The sequence below is a fragment of the Pantherophis guttatus genome, chromosome 6, assembly GCF_059756535.1.
Source record: "Pantherophis guttatus breed Tessera chromosome 6, ASM5975653v1, whole genome shotgun sequence".
In the NCBI taxonomy this organism is placed as follows: Eukaryota; Metazoa; Chordata; class Lepidosauria; order Squamata; family Colubridae; genus Pantherophis; species Pantherophis guttatus.
In genome coordinates this window covers 60595273-60621442 of record NC_142068.1, presented here as the reverse complement: position 1 = coordinate 60621442, position 26170 = coordinate 60595273, and the positions used below count along the sequence as shown (strand labels likewise).

The 26170-nt window shown below is 48.2% G+C and overlaps 1 protein-coding gene across 34 annotated transcripts in view; it reads left to right on the top strand.

The window, feature by feature from the left end:
* CTBP2 (C-terminal binding protein 2) overlaps positions 1-26170 on the top strand; it is a 257292-nt gene that overhangs the window by 34053 nt on the left and 197069 nt on the right. For 6 of the 34 annotated variants that reach the window (XM_087871624.1, XM_087871604.1, XM_087871622.1 and 3 more), the window contains exons 2-3: positions 22883-22973; positions 24209-24294. The exons of 24 other annotated variants lie outside the window; for them this stretch is intronic. The gene's annotated coding sequence lies outside the window, so the exon portion shown is untranslated. Of the gene's footprint in view, positions 1-22882; positions 22974-24208; positions 24316-26170 lie in introns of all 34 variants that reach the window. 4 more of the 34 variants (XM_087871612.1, XM_087871620.1, XM_087871613.1 and 1 more) reach the window with 2 other exon arrangements.

The following is a 26170-nucleotide window of genomic DNA, read 5'->3' as shown; positions in this document are numbered from 1 at the left end:
TAAGCATACCCGCAATTAAGGCAAGTGCAGATTGGAACAGTGATCATCTGCCAAGGACTTAGCCTTCAGCCCCTGCTAGCCTTGGAAGACTTGAAGTCCCTGCCTAGTTTAGGCTATATGTACTAATATAGCAGGCAGGCAACAGCAAGCAGCAGCAAGTGTCAAAAATTTGAAAAAGAAAATGGCGGGCAGAGCTGCTGAGAAAAAATCTAGGAAGCAGTTCTCTGACAGCTCTCATTCTAAAGTGGAAGCTGCACTCAGCAAAAAGGCAAAATCCAAGTCTGAGGCTCCTGGTAATAAGAAGCATTCCAAAGCTTCTGAGAAGGATGCCAACAGGAGACACAAAGCCTTGGAAAAACAATTCCTCAGAGCTGAGAAGGAACAGTCATAGCAAGCCTTTCATCTGACTGAAGAGGAAAGTTCCCGCCCTTTTCAAAGTGAGCCATTGCTTCCATCAGGAGATGTAATACGACAAGCCTGGTCACCAGAGGGAGCAAGTGAGTATTTCCTTCATTTATCTCCTCAAGCTGGCATTACAAGTGAAGCAGATCCTTTTTTCTGCCCAGCAACATCAACTTAATTACAACACTCCAATAGCAGAAGACCTGTTTCTGCAACCTTTACACACATGTCTGCAGGTTTGCGGCAAGGTGAAATTTTAACTTCTGATTTGCCTGCTGATCTTAAATCATTGATAGCGCACGCTATTTTTCAGGGCATTGCTGTTGGATTGCAGCACATCTCTGTCCCTGCAGCCCTGACCACGGAGACTTCCACCAGTTTCCAGCACGGCCTTCAGACAGCAGGGGACCAGGCCTATTGACAGGATACCCAATCACCTGATGCCTCCTCAGATGGTGAGGACTCCATCTACATGAGGAGGGCCAAAGAGAGGCAGATTTATCTGAGGATGAAGGTTTGACACCTGATGTGTCAGCTTTCACCAGCTTTTTCCCTCCTGCCATCTTTAAATCAATTTTACATAAGGCATGGGTGACATCAGGGATGGGAATAGATCCCAACCCAAGACTCTGGGGGCCCAAGGGGCCCAGTGATCATCTGTTTTCTGAGCCAGCCATGGCTTAGGAGGAAATACCTGCACCTCAGCTATTTATAGATGTGGTTCAAACAACAGTGGGCATAGCCAGCTCCATCAGGACCTGAATAAGCTCATAGCAGCTACCCAATTCTCTGTGGATGCAACTTTAACTGTGGTTAAATACACATCCAGAACCCTTGCCTCCTCCATAACATTGAGGAGGATGCTTTGGCTATGCAATTGGCAGGCGGATGCCAAGTCCAAATGGCAGCTAGCCTCGGCCCCCTATATAGGGGGCACTCTCTTTGGTGAGGCTCTGGAACCGGTCCTTATTGAAAATAAAGACAAACGGAAGATACTTCCATCATCTTTTAAACGGGCAGAGTACCGTACCACTCCATACTACTGCAGGCCATCCTTTCGGCCACCCAAATCGGACTCATCACACCACCAACGATTCCCTCGCAATCAGAACAACAACCAGACAGGGTGGGGTTTCGCAACCAACCCAGACAAATCTCCAGGCCAAACGGCCCTTTTCAGGGGCAGGAGATCACACCTTTTGCCAGTCCTCCCATCGGTGGCCGATTGGCACTTTTTGTACCCGATTGGGAGATAATAACAACGGACCTCTGGGTCCTCAATATGGTGAAGCTCAGCCTCAGCCTGGACTTTCTCTTCACATCCCCGAACCACTATATTAGTTGCCCTGTCCCGAAGAACAACGAAAAGAAGGACCTCATGGAGACCGCCAACCAACACCTGTTGGAGATTCAGGCCATTGAGGTGGTCCCAGAGAGCCAAACAGGACAGGGGTTTTACTCTGTTTGTTGTTCCAAAGTCTTCGGGGGTGGGGTGGGGTGGGGTGAAGGTGGAGAGCAATTCTGAATCTAAAAAAATTGTATCTGAATCTACAAAAGGTTCAAAATGAACTCCCTCCAATCCATCCTGGAGGGGGTTTAGGAGGGCAACTTCCTGCCATCTATCAATCTAACGGAGGCTTATCTCCATGTGCCAATCCACCTGGCACATCGTCGGTTTCTATGTTTTTGCTACAAACAGGCCCACTACCAATACAGGGCATTGCCTTCGCCCTGGCATCGGCACCCTGAGCCTTCATCAAGGTCCTGGCGGTCCTGGCGGCTTACCTCCCGTTGATACTGATACGCCTGCAATGTTACTTAGATGACATATTTATTCAGGTGTCCTCTCTTGAGAAAGCGACAGGATTTGCAAATTACGATCAAGGCCTTACAAGATCACGGCTTCTCTGACGTTAATCCTGGGGCTTTATTTATCTTTTGCTTCTTGAGTGCCTCCAATAATTCTAATGATGTTACCTCTTAATATCTCCTTACTTTCTTCCGGGACTTTGGGCAATCCCGTTTTCTGAAAATATTGCCAAATCTTATCTTCCCCTGCCTCTTCTTTGTCTTCATATAATTTTTAAAAAAACTCGTAGACTACCGTTCTCTTCGTTTTGATACATTAATTCTCCCTCATCATTGTGTAGTTTGCTAATCCATTTTGTATTCCTCTGTTTCTGCAATCTATATGCTAGCCACCGTCCTGGCTTATTCGCATTCTCAAATTTATTTTTTTTTATTCCTTTTATTTGCTGGGCCAACTCCTCCTCCTCAATAATATTTAGTTTATGTTTAATTTCTCCTAATTGCCGTTTTAGCTCTTGTTTTTGCGTCTCTTTTTGCAGTCCCTTCTCAACTCTACTCAATTCTCTTTCTAGACTTTTTTGTCTTTGTTTCTTTTGTTTATTTTCCTTGGCCATATACTCTATCGCAACTCCTCTCATAAAGGCTTTTGCAGTATCCCAAAGATTTTGATTGTTTGTATCCTCTTTTTTGTTGTCTTGGAAGAATAAGCCTATTTGTTAATTCATTCTCAATTTGAACTCATTTTGGTTTAAGATTGCCTTTTTCAACATCCATCTTTTCATCTTCTTTTGCTCTTTCTATTTAATTCCAATAGGATTATGATCGGCCCATGAATTTGTGTCGAATATAATTTCCTCGATTTCTGAATCAAGTTCTAATACCCATGCCATGTCAATCCTGAATGTAATATAGGTTTATTAAATGCATGCATAATTGTTTAGGAAGTAAAATACTGCATACTTGATATATAATGAAATAGGAGATACTGTATGTAAATTTGTATATAGATCAAGGAATAGATTACTTATTAACTTGATTTAGATGCAAATGTTAGAAACCAGAGACATTGAGCAATGTCCATTGTTTTACTTTTAAAACTAATAAAATATTTAAAAAAAAAAAGATCACGGCTTCTCAGTCAATTTCTAAAAAAGTCATCTGGTTCCTGCCACAAGTCTCTTGCATCTGGAAACGGAAATCGACACCATATTGGGACAGGTGTTCTTGTCACAGGATTGCAAGGACAGCCTGGTTGCCCTGATTCGTCAGATAAGGGAAGAACGCACGGTTCCCATAGCCCTCCTAGCCCAACTATCAGGGAAGTTGGTATTGTGCATTTTAATAATGCTATGGGCGAGGCTGCACGCCAGGACCCTTCATTGGTTCTTGCTCCCATATCAGCGGGCAGGCAGCAGCAACTCCCGTATCAGTGCAAGTTGCCCTGGAAGTGTTGCGGTCCTTCCAATGGTGGACATCCCCGGCTCTGAACAAGGGCTGTGCCTTCAAGGAGCCCACCGCATCACGATTACATCGGATGCCAGTCTCTTTGGCTCATCTTCGGTCTCACATGGCTCAGGGCCGTTGGACTCAGGCAGACCTGGGCCGCAACATAAATTGGCTGGAGCTTCGGGCGGCACATCTGGCCCTTCGGCACTTCAGAGATATGATCCAGGGACAACATATTCTGGTTCTCACCAACAACGGGACGGACAAGGCTCAAATAAACTATCAAGTGGGCACCCACTCCTAGGCCCTCATGACAGAAGCAGTGCAGCTGGGGATTTGGGTGGAGACGCATTTGCTCTACCTCAGAGCGGAGCACATCGCGGGAGCAGCGAATATACAGGCAGACTGCCTCAGCAGGTCCACAATAGAACATACTGAATGGAAGTTGCATCCCAATCTCTTCCAGGAACTGACTGAGAGATTCGGGCAGCCAGTTGTGGACCTATTTGCCTCCCCGATGAATGCTCAATTACCATGCTATTTCACCAGGTTTCCGACACCGGGAGCAGAGCGGACCAATGCCCTCCACAGTCCTTGGCCCAGGGGACTGCTATATGCCTTCCCACCTCTCCCCCTTATCCCAGGGATCATATGGAAGGTATTGCTGGAGAGGGCGGAGGTCCTGCTTGTTGCCCCCCACTGGCCCAGGTGCCTGTGGTTTGCGGACCTGGTAGGCCTTTCGACTTCTCAGCCCTGGAGGATTCCTCAGGAGAGAATCTCCCTCAGCCAGGGGGTCTTGAACCATATGGAGCCACAGTGGCTCCACTTGATTGTCTGGCATTTGAGAGCATCTCCTGAGGGAGGACAACTACTCTCCAGGGTCATACGGACAATTCAGGCCTAATGAAGGCCATCTACAAACAGAATTTACAATTCTACATGGACAGCCTTTGCTAGCTGGTGCACGGGACAGAACATCACGCCCACCACAGCATTGGTACCCCAAGTCCTGGACTTTCTCCAGGACGGACTAGACAAGGGCCTGTCGCACAACACCATCAGGCAGCAGGTAGTAGCCCTATCTATGGTATTGGTGTGTGGGGAACAGACTTCTCTGGCTTATCACCCAATCATTCGGAGATTTCTCAAGTGGGTGACAAACCTTAAACCATCTGTGATTCATAGTACCCCACATGGGATTTGTCTAAGGTCGTGCAGGCCCTGACATCAGCACCCTTTGAACCTTTACAGACTATGAGTTTATGCTTTCTGACCTTTAAGGTCGCATTCCTGGTGGCTGTCAACTCAGCCAGGCAACTCTTCAGTCAGAAAATACTTATGCATTTTCCATCGGAACAGGGTGGTCCTCCGGATGGATCCCTCCTTCATCCCCAAGGTGAACTCCTGTTTCCATAGGGCCCAGGAGGTCATTTTGCCAGAATTCTGCCCAGAGCCAACTCATGCCCTGGAGAAGAAATGGCATACCTTGGATGTAAGGAGGGCCCTCCGAATTTACATATGGAGGACATTCCCCATAAGAAGATGGAGGCACTTTTCATGTTGTTCCATCCCTCCTTGAGAGGTGCCAAGGTGACTCCTTCGACCATAGGCCATTGGCTGTGGGCTTGTATAGCTGCGGCCTAGCAGGTTCAGGCCTTACCGGCTCCCAGAGGGATGACTGCCCATTCTATATGAAGTGCTGCTACCACGACGGTGTGGGTGACGCAGGCATCCATTGAGGATATCTGCAGGGTGGCCGCATGGGCCTCCCCTTCACCCTTCACCCTTTATCCGTAGATGAAGTAGATGTTTTTGCCTCAGCAGAGGCATCCTTTGGTTGGAGGGTTTTGCAACAGTTACATGTGGATATGGGGACTTCCGACCAACCTGTGGATATGGGGACTTTTGACCACCCTTAGATCGGTTGGCTTTGGTACATCCCATTCTTGGACACTTCTGGGAGCTCTCAAGAAAAGGGGTGTTGGTCCTACCTAACACACCCTTTCTCTGAGTAGCTCCAGGAGTGTCCAAGCCCCACCCTAGCAACTGATTGGTCTGCAGTCCAGGGCTACTACTAACCTTTGTTGAGATTTGCTTCACAGCTACATCTCCGCCGAAACTGGGCCAAAGAGGAGGAGGAAGGGGGCATGGCCAAAAAGTTGACAGCTCAGTGTCTGCAAGAACAAATGAGTCAACCCATTCTTGGACAATCCTGGAGCTACTCAGAGAAAGGGCGTGTCAGGTAGGACCAACGCCCTTTCTACAGGCACTAATATAATTGAAGCAGTACACAATAGTGCCAGTATAAATTACTCAGACACTAAAGGACAGCTTGAACATATGTAAACATTCACCCTCCAGGAAGGAACAACTGTAGTTCATCAGATCCTAAAAGCATGCTAAAACGGTCAAGTTTTTCTCACTTCACCAAATTCCAGAAAGGGAAGATGCTGTTTTAGAGAAGGGAGGAATGTGTATAAAGGCCTAGTCTCACAATTCCTGCAGATAGTATTCCTTAATGCTTAGGATCTGGAAGAGAAAGTGGTATGTAGTTACCCACATCCTGAACTGTGTAGGTCTTTAAAGATTACAATACCAGCAGCTTGAATTGCACTTGGAAACAAAATCCATAAGCTATATACTCCATTTGGTTAGTGATATGTCAAAACCCATGCTGAATGGCTGAATGAATTATGCAGAAGGATCAAATGATACATTAAATTTCGGGTCATAAATATAGCACCATTCTATTTATTATCTTTTTAAGGATTATCTCACACATTTTGGAGGGGATGATAAATGGTACTATTTCCACAGATTGTGCCAATAATTACATTTTACAAATTCCTGTGGACTAAGTCCATCACATTCTTTTTTCCGCCCTGTGGTGCTAGGGTTATTCATGATTAGAAATTATACTGTATGAGTTTTATGTGCCTTGAGGAACATGTGGAACACTGTGAGAATCAAGATTGAGCCAAAAAAAGCCCCCAGGAATCAAGTCTTTTATTTGGCAATTGCTGTTTGGTTATCTCTAAAAATGCTATTGCTCTTAAGAGAAGCTATTGGAAAGCTCACACACTTCAGTTTGTCAACAGTAGAAAGGAAAGAATTGTATACCAGATTACAGTTGAAGCTGTTCATTCTAATAGTTCATTCCTAAAAAGAAAAAGTTTCAAGTTGCAAATCTGTCCTAATACAGTAGTATAATTAAACCTTTGTTCAAAGGAAAGCTTTACTAGACGAGACCAAGGCTTTCTGTATTCTTGTACTTACTGAGTCCTGACTTAAACTAGATTTACTAGCTCATACATTAGTATGAGCTAGTATAATACCCATGGTCCGTTTCTAGAACAGTGCTTCTTGCTGTAGGTTAGTAGCTTTATGGCTGTAGATTTTAAAATTTGCATTCCGTTACATACATAAAGATTCTGCTGCCCATTGTGTATTTTAGACTAAATTCAGTTAGTCCTCGACTTAAGACCACAATTTAGCCCAAAATTTCTGTTGCTAAGTCAGACAGATAAATGACGTTTGCCCCATTTTATGATCTTTCTTGCCACAATTGTTGAGTGAATCACTACAGTTGAGTTAGTAATACTTTTAATTAAATGAATCTGGCTTCCCCATTGAGTATGCTTGTCAGAAGGTCGCAAACGATGATCACATGACCCTGGGACCCTGCAGCGGTCATAAACATCAACCTGTTACTAAGCATCCAAATTTTGATGATGTGACCATGGGGATGATGCAACAATCATAAGCGTGAAAGGAGGTCATAACTCCTTTTTTTCCAGTGCCATTGTAATTTAGAATGGTCACTAAACAAATGGTTGTAAGTTGGGAACTACATCTACCCATCATGGACAGTCATCAGGGCTTATGTTGTTCGAAGCCTAAAACATCTGGGGAAGCGAACAGTTATCCGCTCCAGGATAAAAATATTTAGGAATTACATTTTTTTTCAATTTAAGAAATATTTTTGAGTGCCAGTTGTGTATTACTTTGGAAGATAGTATTTTCCAGATGGCTTACAAAACAGTTCTGCTGCCATCAGCAATGGAAAAGCAGGAGAGATGATAAGTGAAATTAGAGTTTTTCCTGTGCGCTGCTCCCACTATCCATGCATGGGTTAATCCTTCAGTATTTGGCAACAACTGAGTGAAAAACAAAAGGCTCTTCCCCTTTCCGGCCCCCAAGCCACGCCTCTGTTCCCATGATCCCCCAGTCTTCACTCAGTTGCTGGCAACTACTGAAGTGATTTTTGGAGCTCCAAAGGTTCCAGGTATTGTGCTTCTGTGGGGATCTGCTCCTTCCTTCTACTTAAAATTTCTTAGAGTCTAGGCTCTCCTCTTCTCTTAAGCGTCTAGGCGTTTGTTTGTTTTCATTTTGAATAGTTGTTTTTCGCGCCCCCTTTTTCCTTGTGCCTGGCGCTCCGGCGCGAGGCACTTTCTAACAGCTGGTGGGGGGGGGAGAGGAGCCTTGCAGCCCGAATCCACTCGGCAGGCTCCTTATCTGATCGGATCCCTCTCCCCACGTGCGGCGCGCCCGCTGCGATTCGCGCCCCTCCAGCTGGCCGGCGGCATCGGATTCCCTCGCCCCACGCTCTCGATCTAAGAAGGCAAGGGGGCTGAGCTCAGAACGCGAGGGAGAGGACTGCGGGCGGCGTTGCGCTCATCAGCTGGGCGGCGGGTTTGAAAACCCCGGCCGCCCACGCAGCGCCGATCGTGCCGCCGCCGATAACCACCCGCTGGCACTAGCGCGAGGCAGAGGAAAGCGCTAGACGCCTCAGCAGCCTTCCCCTGCACAGGGGAGTCGCACGGCAGCTGGTCGGACCTTCGGGCCGCCAGTGTAAGACCCTGCCAGAGTCGGGCACAGCGGAGCCACGTGCCAGCGCCATATTGGTGGACCTGCGGGCCGCCATTTTGGACAGACTCTTCAGCCGGCACCTTCAGAGACCAGCGGGCCGGCTGCAGACCCCCCCCCACGCCTAACAAGGGGGCTGAGCATCTTCCTCCTCTACCACCTGAGGAGAAGATTTTGCACACGCTGGACTCCTTTGGAGAGACCTGCCCTCTGGTGGCGGAGTGCAGCATCAGGGGGTCTGCCCAGCGCTCTCAAGCCTCAACCATGCCACACTCCCCTCCTTCTTCGGATATGGAATTGGAGCTCAGCCCCCCTCACAAAAGCAGCAAAGGGGGCAAGAGCAAATCCAAAAAGAGGCACACGAGCGCCACCAGCAGAGCTGCTTCGGAGGGGGCCTTGCCCTTCCAGGACAGAGATGCGTTAAGGAGGCACAACGCTCTCGAGAGACAGTGGGAGAAGGCCCACAGGGCTGTGGCAGGAACACCATCCAGGGAGCCTGCGTCCTTGGACCCAGTGCGTGCTTCCCCTAGAGGCTTGGAGTTGGGGATATCATCTGTATCCGACATTGCAGTGACCCCAAGGACTCCAGATGTGCCCAGGTCTGGCCGCAGCACACCTCGCCCGGAGGCAGGCACAGGGCTTGCAGCGGAGGCCTCATCGCCCCTCCTTCCTGCACAACATCATCGGGCCAGGGAAGCAGCTAGTCCGTCGCCAAGCGCTGCCCCGCACCCCCAGGGGGGGCCCGGGACGGGTCCCCCATTGGACTTCCAGGCCATGTTTTCGGCCGCACTCTCCTCCTTCTTCAGCGCAACCCTGCAGCAGTCGTCTCAGGCTCCAGCCCAAGCCGCCCCGAGCCAGTCACGGCGCCACCAACCCCAGCCCCAGCCTCTCCCTAGACGAGGTCAGGACTCCTCTTCGGAGGAGTCAGACCAAGCAGAGGAGGGGCCTGAGGAGATGGAGCTATCAGAGGATGAGGGCCTAGCGCCCGACACACCGGCATTTACAGGCCTCTTCCGTCCAGCCTTGTTTAAGTCCCTGCTCCACAAGGCCCGACTCACAACCAATCTCGGAGTGCCAGGGGATGTCACAACCGCCGCCCCACCAGCAGCGGGGCCGCACGACGCGCTTTTCAACTTATCAAAGCCGCAGAGGGATTTCATCCCGTGCCCTCAGCTGTTTGCGGAGGTCATCCAGAACCCCTGGGGTCAACCAGCTTCCATGGCCACACCCAGCAATCTGGACAAGAAGCTCTACTGCGCAGCCCCAGAGCTAGAGGACCTCCTAACACTCCCTACGGTTGACCAACCTGTGGCAGCATTGTCCTCCGGCTCCTTGATTTCCACGGACCCTCTTGACTCTCTCAAGGCAGAGGAGAAGAGGATGGAGGGGGCCTTCCGAAAGGCACATCAGGCGGCGGGCTGGGCAATCAGAGCCGCGACGGCAACGTCTTTCTTCAACCGCGCATCGCTTATTTGGCTCCGGCACCTGCAGGACAGACTACCCCCTGAAGACACCAGGCTCCAGCAGGATATAAACAAGATAATAGCCGCCACTGAATACTCTGCAGACAGTTCGTTGAATGCAGCCAAATTTGCCTCGAGGACTCTAGCCTCAACCCTTTCGGCTAGAAGACTCTTCTGGCTCCGGCCCTGGAAGGCCGATTTCAAAGCAAAATGGAAATTGGCGGCCGCACCTTACAAAGCCCCAGAGCTCTTTGGCGCCGCGCTGGAACCTTTGTTGGTGGAGGGGAAGGACAAGAGAAAGATCCTCCCATCGACTTACCGCCGCCAGGAGCGCCGGTACACTCCTTACCCGCTACAACAGCCCTTTCGTGCCAGCGCGGGACCCAGGGGGTCCTCCTCTCATCGTCCCCACTATCAGGGAGGAGATAGGTTCCAGGACCGGCAGCAGTTCCGAGACCGAGGGCGAAACCAGCAGCAGAGGCGCAACTTCCGTGGTGCCGGGTCGAAGCCAGCCAAACGAGGGAAATGACTCCAGGCGTGCAGGCCCCATAGGGGGAAGGCTCATTCACTTCCACCAGCAATGGGCCAAATCAACCTCGGACTCCTGGGTAAGGCGTACGACTGGTTCGGGACTTTCTATCGAATTCTCCAGTCAGCCGCCCCATCGGTTTGTCCGCTGTCCAATGCCCCGCTCCGCAGAACAGCGGAACTTAATGTCGCAGGAGATAGAACACCTCCTGGAAGTCAACGCCATCGAAGCAGTGCCACACGCCCAGAGGGGCTCCGGGTTCTATTCAACCCTCTTCCTAGTACCCAAGAACTCCGGGGGCTGGAGGGGCATACTAAACTTAAAGCGGCTAAACCTGTCGGTTCAATACCACAGGTTCAAAATGCACTCCCTCAAGTCCATCCTAGCGGGGGTGAGACAGGGCGACTGGCTCCAATCAGTCGACCTCAGGGAGGCCTATCTTCACGTGCCCATTCACCCGGAGCACAGGCAGTTCCTGAGATTCGAATTCGCGGGAACTCATTACCAGTACCGTGCGATGCCATTCGGACTGTCATCAGCCCCCCGCACCTTCACCAAACTGGTGGCGGTGGTAGCGGCCAGGCTTCGAACCATCCCGATCCGGTTGCTCTGCTACCTGGACGACATTCTGATCCTGTCCTCCACTCAAGATCAGGCCACCGAAGACATGAGGAGAGTCCTGCGGGTCTTCCAGGATCACGGCTTCACTATAAACTTCGAAAAGAGTCATCTGCAGCCCACCACCAGACTACTTCATCTGGGGGCACTGATAGACTCGGCCAGCGGCCAGGTTCACCTATCACCGGACAGAGTCCAGAGCATCCGCACTCTGATACAACAGATCCTGTCGAAAAGGAGAGTTGCCCTGATCCATCTTTCTTGCCTACTCGGGAAGATGGTATCCTGCTTCGGCATCGTTCCGTGGGCACGCAGACATTCGAGACCTCTGCAGTGGTTTTTGCTCCCGTTTCAGCGGGCAGGCAGGGCCAACTCCAAACAGGCAGTACTTCTCACTCTTCAGGTCCGCCAGTCCCTCAAGTGGTGGACATCGCCTTCACTTCTCAAGGGGTCCAGTTTCCTAGAGCCGGACCGACTGATCATCACCACCGACGCAAGCCTTCGAGGGTGGGGAGCCCACCTCCACAACCTGGTGGCACAGGGGCAGTGGTCCCGGCGGGAGAGTCAGTGCAGCATCAACCTTCTGGAGCTTCGGGCAATCAGACTGGCCCTTCGGGAGTTCCAATCGACGGTGCGAGGACATCACGTTCTGATCCTGACCGACAATATCTCGGCCAAAGCGCACGTCAACAGAGAGGGGGGCACAAGGTCCCGCACCCTGATGCGAGAGGCCGCCGATCTCTTCAGCTGGGCAGAGAGCCACCTCCTTTCGATCAGGGCGGATCACATCTCGGGGGCATCCAATGTCAGAGCAGACTGGCTCAGCAGAGAGACTATAGACCAAGCGGAATGGCAACTCCATCCACAACTGTTCAGGGAACTCGCCTCACGCTTCGGAAGCCCGGTGGTGGATCTCTTTGCAACCCCGGCCAACGCTCAGCTTCCCCGCTTCGTGTCACGCTACCCGACACCTCTGGCGGAGGACCACGACGCGTTGCGCTGCAGGTGGCCCGAGGGTCTCCTGTACGCGTTTCCACCAGTACCTCTAATTCCCCGCCTCATCCGAAAACTGATATCAGAGAGGGCCGAGTTGCTCCTGGTAGCCCCGAACTGGCCCCGGCGGCCGTGGTACGCCGACCTAGTGGCGCTCTCCGTGGACCAACCGTGGGTGATCCCACCACGGCGGCTCGTCCTTTGCCAGGGGGAGGTCACGCACCCAGAGCCCCAGTGGCTGCAATTAGCCGTCTGGCATTTGAACGTGTCATCCTGAAAAAAGACAGCCTACCAGATGAGGTCGTGGCCACCATCCAAGCGGCGAGACGTCCGTCTACCACCCGCATCTACGAGGCATCTTGGCAGGCGTTCTGTCGCTGGAGTACCCGACAACACACCGACCCTACATCAGCGGAGGTTCGTGACATCCTGCAATTTCTCCAAGCCGGCCTTGACAAAGGCCTGACCCCCGCAACCTTACGAAGACAGACAGCTGCGCTATCAACGGTCATCGCTTGCCCCCCGTACCAGTCGCTCGCACACCACCCGCGCATTAAGGGGTTTCTACATGGGGCCACAAACCTTCGACCCCCCGCTGTGCATCGGTACCCATCATGGGACTTGACTCTAGTTCTGCGGGCACTGACCGGACCCCCCTTCGAACCCCTAGACTCAGCATCTCTCAAGTACCTCTCATTTAAGGTGACCTTCTTGCTGGCGATCACCTCGGCGAGAAGAGTCTCAGAGATAGCGGCGCTCTCAGTCCGCAAGGACTTATGCATATTTCGTGAATCCACGGTGACGCTACGCCTGGACCCGGCTTTCATCCCGAAGGTCAACTCGTGGTTTCATCGGGCCCAGGAACTCATCCTACCGGATTTCTGTCCTTCACCCCGAGATGCCAGGGAGGAGAGGTGGCACACGCTGGACGTCCGACGCGCTATCCGCATCTACATCCGTCGGACCAAGCCCTTCCGCCGTACCGAGGGCCTCCTGGTTTCCTTTAGTCCGAGGTCCATGGGTCAGAAGGTATCACCAGCCACAGTCAGCAGATGGATTAAGGCCTGCATCGCTATGGCCTACGATTCAAACTCCAGGCCGGCACCGGACAGAATCCTCCCCCACTCTACCCGCAGTGCGGCCACGTCGGCGGCCTGGGCTACTCAAGCCTCGGTAGTGGACATCTGCAGGGCAGCGACCTGGTCGTCCCTCACGCCGTTCATTCGCCACTACAAGATCGATGTGTTCAACTCCGCTGAGGCGTCATTTGGCCGCAGAGTACTTCAGAAAGTGGTGTCGGAGGACAACGGTGGAGACAGTCAGCCTCCCGCCCAGGGGACTTGAGCTTGGGTATATCCCATGCATGGATAGTGGGAGCAGCGCACAGGAAAATGGACGTTGTCTTACCTGAACGTCCTTTTTCTGGGCGCTGCGTACACTATCCATAACCCTCCCTCTTGGGCTGACTGCTCTCTCTGTGACTGTCTGGGCCTTTTTCCTTCGGCCCCTGTTTCAAGTTGATGTTAATAAAGTTGAGTTTGATAAAGTTATTCTTGTGGACTCCTTGTTAGCTGCGCCTTTCGTTCAGACTGGGGGATCATGGGAACAGAGGCGTGGCTTGGGGGCCGGAAAGGGGAAGAGCCTTTTGTTTTTCACTCAGTTGTTGCCAAATACTGAAGGATTAACCCATGCATGGATAGTGTACGCAGCGCCCAGAAAAAGGACGTTCAGGTAAGACAACGTCCAATCTAAACTCAGAGTTGTAGGAAAGCTTCACAGAACATAATTGAAAAGGATGAATTATTTAACATCATAACTAGAAAATCCACGAGGATTTGTTCCTTTCTATAGCCAAAGCATCCCTTACTAAGATTTAGAAGAAGGGAAAATCTTGATGTTAAAGCTACCCTCTTGGCAATGATAAGAAACTAACATATTAACAATGCTATTGGATCTAACAATGTTCTTTTTTACCTTTATACTGCTTTAAATGATAAAAACCCAACAAGAGCCCTGGAGCATCAGGCAAAAGCTTTCTGATTTAGCAGCTTGTATCAGATTTTAAAACTCAGGAATAGGACATAAAGTGATTCTTCTAAAGTTGTTCCTCAGCAAATGTTATTTAAGGCACATTGCCTTTGTTTTAGGCAATAGTAAAGATCAATCAAGATTAGTAACCATTTATAAATGTATTTTCTATGATGATAATATGGTAGTCCTTTTAGAATGTCTCTGTGGATGATCCAAGGATGTGAAAATGTAAACATACTACAGGTGAGTTGGTACTTTGGAATAGATTACTTTAAAAAAAAAAAGGCTTTGAAAAATGCTCTGTGGTTTTGTGGCTTCTTTATTTGTGCCAGTGTGATTAGTCAGGCTAACTAATTTTGCTGGATGAATTGCTTACCATTTTTATTGTTGTTTTATTAGATCATAAGCTTGAGCGTTGTTTATTTGTTTTCTATCCTTTTATCTGCTTTCTTATTTTTTATTTATGGTTGTCAAATCCAGTAAGAGCTTCATAGAAATTGATGGTAAAGGATGCCATGCTCTAATGTCAAATCAAGTGGCTACTGTTCTTTAAAATAATTATTACTATTATAGTCTAAATCCACTGTAGAATGAAAACATCTTTCATTGAAGGTAATGGTTGCTGGTGCAGTGCAGGTTGATAGATATGTTTCAAGTTTCCAGAGTGAACTGAGAGTGCACTTTTGTGCCCAAAGAAGGGGATATTGTAGTCCAGCACCTTGACCGTTACATGAAACTGAGAGGGGGAGGGGGGAAGAGAGAGAGAGAAAGAGAAAAAGAAAAAGAAAAGAGAAATAAGGAAAAGCTTAAACTGGTTTTGTCTACCATGATTTTGGAGACTAATGGCAGTCCTTTTCCATATGATCCTGAAGAAATTGTACATGCGTAGTTTTCCATAGAGCCATTAGTTTTTATAAATAGCATGTTCACCTTAATGGTTTTAACTATGAACAGATGTCATGCCTAATGATGTCTTTTTTATTTCTGGTTCTTGGAAGTGCATTTGAACATTTTATCATACAACTTTGTTGAAATGCTGTTATATATTCATTTTAAAAAACTTCTTAATACAAAGTAGATAGTGCAGGGTATGGAAAATTTGCCATAGGTTTGGAAAGCTTTAAATCTTTATGACTTTTGTAAAACTACAATCTGTAAAACATTTCAAAATTCAAAATAGCATGGAAAAGCAGCTGAGAGTAATAGAACAGTACAGTACAGAAGGAAATTTTATCTCAGTAGTAGTTAGCAACTTCTGCCCTCCATATTTTTACAACTTCTTGCTGTTGGCTATGCTACTGGAAAGGCTGATAGATATAGAAGTCCAGCACATCTGGAGTTTACCAGGAAATATACAGCTGCTGAAATTAATGAAATTGAAAGATGGTGATAGAACTAGGTCATCTATGTAATACACAATCCAAATTCCAGTTTATAATTTGGTTCCTGGAAAGTACCCAAATGTTTAAATACCATGTTAAATAGGATTTTTAAATGGCATCTAAAAGTTGTTTTTAAAAACTTTCTACAGAACGCTTTGTTGCATTTGTTAATGGGTGTGGAGGTCTTTCTTTAATGAGAGGAGAACCATCTCTTTATATTAGGATTGGGGCCAGGACCAGAATCTTTCCACTTCAGCTAATACATGTGTTTGCCATATTGAGTGTTGTCCCTGGCAAGGATTAATACCTTCCCTTAACTTCTTTGTTTACTGGAAGGAAACCGCAGGAGCTAACATGACCCTTCAGCTGGGAGACATTAAGTGTGCTACACTTGTTCTGTTAAGGTATTAACTGAGTTGGGTCTTAAACATGTATTTGTCTACTTGTTTGCTTTGGCTAATTGTTCACTATACTTGCAACCACATTTAAGCAATTGCTAACCCCTTTTCCAGTGCGCTGCTCCTACAATCCATAGCTGGGTTGTTTCCTATTTGCTCGACTTTGACTGGGTGACATTTTTTCTGGTCTCTTCGTGCTGTGGCCACGCCCATCCATCCCATAATGCACCAGTCTTTTCACTCAGTCGCCGACAAGACTGGTGTGGTTTTCTCTTCGTGCCTTACTGTATATTTTTAGTGCGATTAGGCCTTCCTTTATTTTTCATTATCAATTTTTTTCTTCGGTGAGAGCTAATTACATTCGACTACTGCGCGGCGTGTGCGACGTGTCTGGGGCTCCAGGCCGTCCCATGCCCGCTGTTCTACTATCTGTCAGCTTGCAGCCTGGGGATTCTGTCCCTGCAAGGCGGTTCCCTCCTTTGGTGATCTAGCCGCCGGTGTGAAAGTTGGGTCCCCGGTCCGCTGGCCATGCCCACCCACACCTCCGAGTTTTTTTATAGCTCTCGCTATAAAGACTCCGGCGGCTCCGGAGTCTTCTGCAAGGTTCGCCCTGCAGGCTCTGACGTTTCATGGCTCTTCGCCTTGGTGGAGTTGTGGGGGTACTCTCACTGCCGCTGGCTGGCTTCTAATGTTGCAGCGGCAGCCGCCTTTGATGGAGCAATCTTCAAACGAGCCCTTTCGGCGGAGTCAAGGCAGCGTTTGGCCGTACCAATCAACGGACAATTCTGAGCCGCGCCTTGTGGGTGAGAGATTTGTGGCATCCGTCACCGCTGCTGCAGTGCCATTTTCTGCCTTGCTGACCGATTAGTCGCCTGGCTGCCATTTTGAATTTGAGTTTTCCGCCTCTCCGTCCGCCATTTTGTTGTGTGCATTTCGACCTGCTGCAGCCGCCATTTTGATTGAAGGCACTCGGCCGCCGTTTTGTTGGAACTCGTGGAGTCACTATCACCTTCTGAAGCCACGGCCCCCATTTTGGTTTGGGGCACGGTTATCCCTGATGCCGTCAGCTGTCTGAACGACACCCGGGGTTGATTGGGGCGTCCTTGGCTGTGTCATTTCGGTCGGGCAGGCAGTTTCAAGAGTACCGTGGTGGCCTTCTTCAGCATAGAGGCTTTGGGTATATTTGTTCCTGCTTGGGTCACCTCCAGCAAACTGCAGACGGGGGTCCTGCACATTCCAGGGATTGCAGCCTTATTTGGACATTGTTGTATATAGTTCCTTATTGTATATTAGAAAAAAAAAATTAAAAATTATTTCTTTTTGCATGGACTTGAAGTAGTGATGGGAGATTCATCACTGTCATCAGACCTTGAGCATGAGGCCAGCCCACCTAGAGCCTCAGTCAAGCAAAAGGCTGTTCCTCGAGTACGCTCGGTGCCTCCCTCCCGCCAGGCCAAATCTTCGTTGGCAGCAGACAAGGACGCCTTACGACGCTACAAGGCGCTTGAATGTCAGTATGACAAGGCCAGGCAGGCCGCTTCTGCTTCAGCCTACGCCTCACGGGCAACCCCCGGTGGACTCTGAGGCATCTAGCGCCCGTCTTTTGGCTCCACCTCCTGACTGTGACCCATCTGTAGCTGCGGGCCCTTCTGGTCGCTCCCACGGTTTTTCCAAGAAGACATCACTCTCTTTACCGGACGTTTCTTCGGTGGGCCTGGCTATGTCTACGCCACCCCTTCCACACCTGCTGGAGGCAACCTTCAGGCCGACTGCTGTGGGACTCCGTGCGCCAGAGGTTCAACTTCCGACATCCCAGGTGGATTTCTAGGCTCTGCTGTCCACCGCGCTGTCTTCCTTACTGGCCGCCGGGCTCCAACAGGCTTCTCTTCAGCCACCCCAAGCCCAGTTGGCGCAGCCTCTGTCTCATTCTTCGGGTCAGCATCGCTCCTGATCGTCTGCCAGAGTGGAGTCTGCCTCCTCGGATGACTCCGACCATGGTGAAGAGGCTCCTGAGGATATCGAATTTTTTGAAGACGAGGGCATGATTCCAGACACCCCAGCCTTCTCAGGCTTGTTCCGGACGTCCCTATTCAAGTCGCTCTTGCATAAGGCGCATCAGACAACTAACATTGGAATTACAGAAGTGTTGCCTATTGAGCCTTCCTCCTTGTCAGGGCCCCATGATGCGCTCTTCTCTTCCTCTAAGCCAGGCAAGGATTTCATTCCCTGTCCTCAACTCTTCTCAGATGTACTGCAGTCACCTTGGTCTCAGCCCGGGTCCTTAGCGGCCCCCAGTAGTCTGGACAAGAGACTGTATTGTGCAGCTCCTGAGTTGGAGGGGCTGTTGTCACTACCGATCGTTGACCCTCCAGTAGCGAGCTTGACTTCGTCTTCGGTACTTTCCACTGACTCTCTGGACGTTCTCAAGTCTGAGGACAGGAAGGCTGAGCTCACTTTTCATAAGACGCATCAGGCCATCGCCTGGGCCATTAAGACTGTGACGGCAACATCCTTTTTCAACAGGGCGTCGCTGATTTGGTTGCGCCAGCTCCAGGAGAGGCTGCCCCCAGAGGAAACACGTCTGCACCAGGACATAAATAAGATCGTGGCAGCCACTGAGTATTCGGCGGACGCTTCCTTAAATTTGGTGAAATTAGCTTTGAGGGCCCTGTCTTCCTCTGTGACTTCTCGCCGCCTGTTTTGGCTCAGGGGTTGGAGGGCCGACGTTAAGGCCAAATGGAAACTTGCAGCCGCCCCATACAAGGCCGCGAACCTCTTTGGCTCCGCTCTCGATCTGGTGCTTATGGAGGACAAAGACAAGCGGAAGGTCCTCCCGACTTCATACCGCAGGCCTGAGCATCGCTACACTCCCTACGCTCAACGCCAGCCCTTTCGGCCATCTTCCGGGTCCGGGGGGGCCTTTTCGCAGCGCTCCTTTTTTCCCGGCCGGACCGTTCCACTGATCGACAGCGTTTTCGTGACAGAGGCAGGAATCCCTCCTCCACCAAGTGCCCTTTCTGCGGTTCCGGATTCAAGCAATTCCACAGGGGGAAATGACTGTGGGCCCCTAGATTCCATTGCTGGCCGTCTGTAACTGTTTTGCCACCAATGGGAAAGGTCGACCACAGATGCTTGGGTTCACCGGACCATCACCTCAGGACTCACCATCGAATTCATCGGCTGCCCGCCAAATCGCCACGTACGCTGCCCAGTTCTGTCTCTCGAGAAGGACCAATTGTTGAGGCGCGAGATTCTTCATCTCTTACAGATTAGGGCTATAGAGCCAGTGCCGTTGGATCAACGGGGAACAGGTTTCTACTCGGTCCTGTTTCTGGTTCCCAAGAACTCCGGGAGCTGGAGAGGCATTTTGAACTTTGAAAGACCTGAATCTGTCCGTCTGTTACCGCAGATTCAAAATGCACTCCCTCCGTTCCATCCTTGGGGGGGTGCGGCGTGGGGACTTCCTTCAATCAGTCGACCTCAGGGAGGCATACCTCCAGGTGCCGGTACATCCTGCGCACCGGCGGTACTTGCGCTTCCAGTATGGGGACGAGCATTATCAATATTGTGCCATGCCCTTTGGGCTGTCGTCAGCCCCAAAGACTTTCACCAAGCTGGTAGCGGTGGTGGCGGCGACTCTCCGGGCCTTGCCGGTGAGAGTCTTATGTTACCTAGATGACATCCTCGTCCTATCATCTTCCAAGGTACAAGCTGTTCGGGATCTGGGGCTGGTGATCGAGGTCTTCCAGAATCACGGGTTCTCGATAAATTTTCCAAAGAGCCACTTAGAACCAACGACACGACTTCAACACCTCGGGGCAGTAATAGACTCTGTACAGGGACAGGTATTCCTGTCTCCAGACAGGACCCAGGGCATCCGCGAATTGTTCCACCAGGTTCTAGTGCACCGTGCTGTTCCTCTTCTCCATCTCTCACAATTGTTGGGGAAGATGGTCTCGTGCTTTTCGATTGTACCTTGGGCGGATCGTCACACGAGGCCCTTACAGGTTCCTGCTCCCTTTCCAACGGGCAGGGCGCAGCGACTCCCTTCACAAGGTGACTCTTCCTCCCCAGATTTGTCTGTCACTGCGCTGGTGGACAGGTCCGGCGCTTCTTCGGGGTTCCTTCTTTCTGGATCCGGAACGTTTGACGCTGACATCAGACGCCAGTCTTCTGGGTTGAGGAGCACATTTCCGCAACCAGGTGGTCCAGGGCCGCTAGTCTCCATTGGAATGGCGGCACAGTATCAACCTTCTGGAATTGAGGGCAGTCCGACTTGCGCTCAGACATTTCCAGGTCCATCTGGAAGGGCAGCACATCCTCGTCCTTACGGACAACATCTCAGCCAAAGCCCATATAAACAAGGAGGGGGGCACAAGATCCAGGACACTGATGTTGGAGTCGGAAAATCTCTTGACTTGGGCGGAACGCCACATCCTCTCGTTGACTGCCGACCATATCTCAGGAGTCGACAACGTTCGGGCCGATTGGCTCAGCAGGGAGCTGATCGACCCGGCGGAGTGGCAGCTTTAGCCCAGCCTGTTCCAGGAGGCGACACTTCGGTTCGGATTATCAGTCGATCTCTTCGCCAGTCAGTCGAACGCCTAGCTTCCTTGCTATGTGACTTGATACCCGTGCCTGACGGTGGAGAACCACAATGCTCTCAGATGTCCTTGGCCCGCAGGCCTTTTGTACGCCTTTCCTCCCATCTCCCTCATTCCCTGGGTGATTTGAAAACTTCTGGACAAAAAGGCAGACCTTTTGTTGGTGGCGCCCAATTGGCCACGGCGCCTGTGGTACGCCGATCTGGTGGCGCTATCTGTCGACTGCCCGTGGGTGATTCCCCCGGGGCGACTCTCTCTATGCCAGGGAGCCGTAAGCCACCCAGAACCGCAGTGGCTCCAATTGGCCGTCTGGCATTTGAGAGGGTCGTTCTGAGAAAGGACTGTCTTTCCGACTCGGTGATCAATACGATACAGGCCTCCCGTTGACCTTCAACATCTCGTATCTACGAGGCCTCGTGGAAGGCGTTTTGTACTTGGTGTGCCACCAGCCATGTCGACCCTACCACGGCACAGGTCTCGGACATTCTGGAATTTCTCCAATGTGGCTTGGAGAAGGGTTTGTCTCCTTCTACCCTGCGCCATCAAACAGCTGCTTTGTCTACGGTCATTCGGTGTCCACCATATTCCTCGTCGCACCATCCGTTGATTAGAGGGTTTCTACATGGGGCTATGAACTTGTGCCCTCCGCCGGTTCACCACTACCCGACCTGGGATCTTTTGCTGGTCCTGCAGGCGCTCATGTCCCCCCCCCGTTCGAACCCCTTGGGTCGGTACCGCTTAAATTTCTGTCATTTAAAGTGGCCTTTCTTCTGGCGGTCACTTCAGCCAGAAGGATTTCTGAACTTACCACTTTATCTATCAGGAAGGACCTCTGTATTTTTCATGCGAACACCGTTGTCCTCCGTCTGGACCCCGCGTTCCTCCCGAAGGTGAACTCATGGTTCCACCATGCCCAGGAGCTTGTCTTACAGGATTTTTGCCCCTCTCGTCGCCACTAGCATGAGAAGGACTGGCATACTCTGGATGTTCGCAGGGCCCTTCGGCGTTACATTTGCCGTACGGCGTCCTTCAGGAGAACTGGGACCCTGCTGGTATCATTCCATCTGGCATCCATGGGCCAGAAGATATCCCCTTCCACAGTGGGCAGGTGGATTAAAGCGTGTATTTCGATAGCCTACGAACAGAAAGCGAGGCCCCTCCCAGCCAGGATTTTGCCTCATTCTATGCGCAGTGCAGCGACTTTGGCTGCCTGGGCCACGCAAGCATTGGTTTCAGATATTTGTCGTGCCGCCACTTGGTCTTCTGTTACACCGTTAGTTAAACACTATAGGATCGATGCTTTTGCTTTGGCCGAGGCCTCCTTTGGCCAAAGGGTGCTACAAACTGTTCTTGTTGCGCAGGACTCCGGGAGCAGTCAGCCTCCCGGCCTTGGGGTCTAAGCTTGGGTATATCCCAGCTATGGATTGTAGGAGCAGTGCACTGGAAAACGGATGTTGTCTTACCTGAATGTCCCTTTTCAGGGCGCTGCAAATACAATCCATCCCTGCCCTGTTTGCCGTTGGTGAGCTTCCTGCTTCAGTGGGTTTGTTTGGTCTATTTTTTTCTTACCTGTTCTTCCGGTTTGTTCCAAGTTATTTGTGTAGGTTGGTCGCGCCTTCGTTTCAAAGACTGGTGCATTATGGGATGGATGGGCGTGGCCACAGCACGAAGAGACCAGAAAAAATGTCACCCAGTCAAAGTCGAGCAAAGAGGAAACAACCCAGCTATGGATTGTATTCGCAGTGCCCTGAAAAGGGATGTTCAGGTAAGACAACGTCCGTTTTATTGTTAAATTGTTCTGGAAGGTCAGAAAAGGCGAAAGTGCTGTTTCTTGCATGTAAGCAGAAATCTCTAGAATAGTGGACCCCCATCATTTTGGGCACCAAGGACTAGTTCCGTGAAGAAAAGTTTTTCCACGGATTGGACAGGCATGGTTTGGTATGCTGCTTGCATCCCTTGGATGGGGCTTCACTTGTTTGCGAGGCCCAGTTGCTGGCATGCTGTGCCCAGTGCCGATCCATGGACTGGGGGTTGGGGACCCCTGTTTTAGAAAGATTGCAGAATCTTGTGCTTTTGCTTTCACTGTCTAGAACCCACCATCAATTTTTTTTCATTTCTCATGAATCCCATATTGTAGTGAAAAACAATGACTTTAGCACAATTTTGTGAACTCTACTTTTATTGTTTTTGCCGCTTGTATTTATAAGCATATTTATGGTTGTTGCTTTTTATTATAGCCGGTCTGTGACTCTAATAATGCATACTGCTATTTTTATACTGTGGCAAGAGTAATTTTCTGGGTGTTTGCATCTCCCCATAAAATGTTTTTCCATTCATGAAGGAAACATAATTTGGAAGGAAAATTATATGAAGCCTCTAAAGATACCTTTCTTCAAATCCTACTCTTTACGGATGAGCAAAAAGGATGAAATGTAAGTTTATTATAGTACTGTATTATCATGTAATCAGAATCAATGGATGCCAGTAACTCTATTTGCATATCAACACTCTGGTTGCTTTGAGAGTGTGCAGGATTAGAGCAATAGCACTTAGACTTGTATACTGCTTCACAGTGCTTTAGAGCTCTCTGTAAGCAGTTTACAAAGTGAGCATATTGCCCCCAACAGTCTGGGTCCTCATTTTACTGACCTCAGAAGGCTGAAAAGCTGAGTCAACCTTGAGTCAGTCAGAATCAAACTGCTGGCAGTCAGCAGAATTAGCCTACAATACTTCATTCTAACCACTGCACCACCACCGCTCTGACATAGCCTAAGCTTGATGTTATGTTGAATTGGTGCATCAGTATGTTGCAAAACCAGATGGTGATATTTGAGCTAGAAGGAAAATCTAGTAGGGATATTCACAAATACAAGTTCTGTTGTACTTTGGGTCTGTTTTATATCTTTTTTTGAGTAAAATGCAATAACATTAGTAGTCTGATCTAGAATGAAGGTTTATTTTATCCCTTGAGTAAAAATCATATGGCCTAAGTTCTATAACAGAGTTTATTAAAGATTGTGATCTGGGAGATAAACTTGGCAGACACTCATGAATCTGATCATCACCCATCTGGTAGTATTCCAACAAGTCACATTTTTGTGGTGTTAAGTGTTTCCATATCACCTGGAGAGTAGTTAACACTGCTGTAATTTGTAGCACACCATTTCAGGCATTAGAAAGAAATCTCCAGCCTTTTGGGATACAGGAACAACTTATTTCCATAAAATAAAATACTGCATTAGAAAAATAATCTTGATTATTTTAATAGAATGTATGCAACATATGTTCTTCCTGGCTTGTACAATATTTTTAATTTATAGTAAAGTAAATTATAGTAGAGCAATTCAACTTATACCTACTTAATTTCTTAATTTTTCTGAAAACTATTTTCAGAATTCTTAATTAGAAAGCCATCAACTAATTTTATTTTTAAAATGTTCACTAGTTTTATTAATTATTTCTGTCTCACAAAATAGCTTAAATCTTTAATTATGTACAATGTGGATAACATTCTTAGTGTCAAAGAATTCATATCTCAGGAAACCATAAAACAATAACGCTGTTTTCTCCTTATGAAAAAAGTACATTTTGTTTTTATGATGTTCTCTGCTGATTTAAAATAGCTATTTTTTTTCAATCATTTCCTTCTTTTTTTAAAAAAAAAAAGGGAAATTGCAATATTGAGATTTGAAGGGAGTTCTGTGTGTGCATATGAAGGAAGAGGAGGTAAAATCAGAAGGAAAGAAGGATTGAGTAAGTGCAACAAGTGTTCAGGTAACATATGAAACTGTTTTATTGTTAAATGTTGATATAAGTAAGTGTGTGTTTTTTCAGTTAGATTTTCCTTTTGTTCTAGTAGAAAATGCTGTTTAAAATTTGCAGTTTTCTCTCCAAGAAAATATGACAGTAACTATTTAAATTACAAGCAGTCCTCACTTAATGATCGCAGCCGAGACTGACAACTTCATTACTAAGTAATGTGGTCATTAAGTAAAACAGCATATGACTGTGCCTGACTTACAATGTCAGTTACATTAAGCTAATCACCAGGTGGTGTGATATAACCATGATTTGCAAGTTACTGCTGGCTTCCCCATTGACTTTGCTTGTCAGAACCTAGCTATAAAGGTAACAAATGTTGATCACAATGGTGGGTGGAGACCTTCCCTTAGGCCCCTCATTTGTGGGCTGCCACAGGTACTGCTTCTTCTTCCCACCAATCCTACATAGAGCTGCATGAAATCTTCAGCTGATTTAGGGTTTGGTATCTTCAGTATATTGATGATACTCAATTATACTTTTTGATCCAGGGTAACCAGATGTAGCTGTTGCAGTTGTGTCCCAATGCTAGAGCCAGTATAGGTTTGGATGGGGAGGAAGTATCTTTAACTAAATCATATCACCTGGATTTTACCCTGCAGTAACCTTCTGAACCAGAACTTTATTTTTGTTCTGAGCATCAGTGCTATGTCAGTTTGAAATAGTACCACTAATATAGTTAGTACTGCACTTTTGCACGTAGGCATGCACACATACATACGAAACACATATATTTTGTAATATATGTAAGTGCTGGTGAATAGTACTGTACTCTTTATTGCATTTTCAGGAGAGAGTACAGTTTTTATTGAACAACAGGATTGAATTCTTAACTGTGTAATCAATTTTAGTAGCAAGTTAAACTGCCTAGTATTAATGGACAGTTGTATCCATTAATCAGGGTTATAGTAGATTAACAGTTGTCAGCATTTATGCTAATAGAGGTAACCTACTTAGATTTGTGAACTGCACTTAGGTTTCCATATTTTTCCGAACCATTAACTAATACTCCTTTTTGTACTTAGAGATATCCTGACAATTCCTGTATGTCTGTATTTGAATAGAAAAAAAGGGGAACATGGTAGATTCCAAGGCATCATTGACTTCTTTTTTTACAAGGGCAAGTTTTCTTATCTGGAGTTAATTGCCAAGCTGCTGTTTGGAGAAAATCTCACAAACCATCTGATGACAAAAATTCTTCTGTGTTGAATAACAAGTAGCACCTAGTTTTTGGAATAGATACGGTGTCTAAACTTGTAACTCTGTTCAGCAGTTAAAACGTGGAACTAAGAGACTCTTGTAAACTGTGTGAAGGAAGCTGAGTAATAGACCTCAGGACCATCTATTTTTCAAATAACTGCTGAATGTACTGCCAAAGGCATATAAGTTTTAAAAATTGCAGTGGGAAAAGGTGATTAGTTTGATAGTTTTGTTCGGGGTCGTGTTTTCTGCAGGAATGTGAGGGAAAAAAAACAACGCCTGGAAGATTTTTTAAAAATAAAATGGATATTTTTCAGAGGTTTCATAGCTGAATTATAGAATACCTATAATGTACACTTTAGTTAGCGGATTGCTGTAGATTGTCGAAAGGCCCCGGGAAGCTCATCAAGATGTCTAATGGCTGGATTTTTATTGATTGTTCTTCAATTAATCACATTTGATACCTTCATTTATCAAAAAACAAACACATGTAATTAAGTTTGAAGTGAGAGAACTCATTTCAGAATGGTATTTTCTACTGTCACTAAAATATCTCAGGATAAATTAAACTAATGGGGAGCACCAGCCAAAATGAAGCTAATAGCATTCT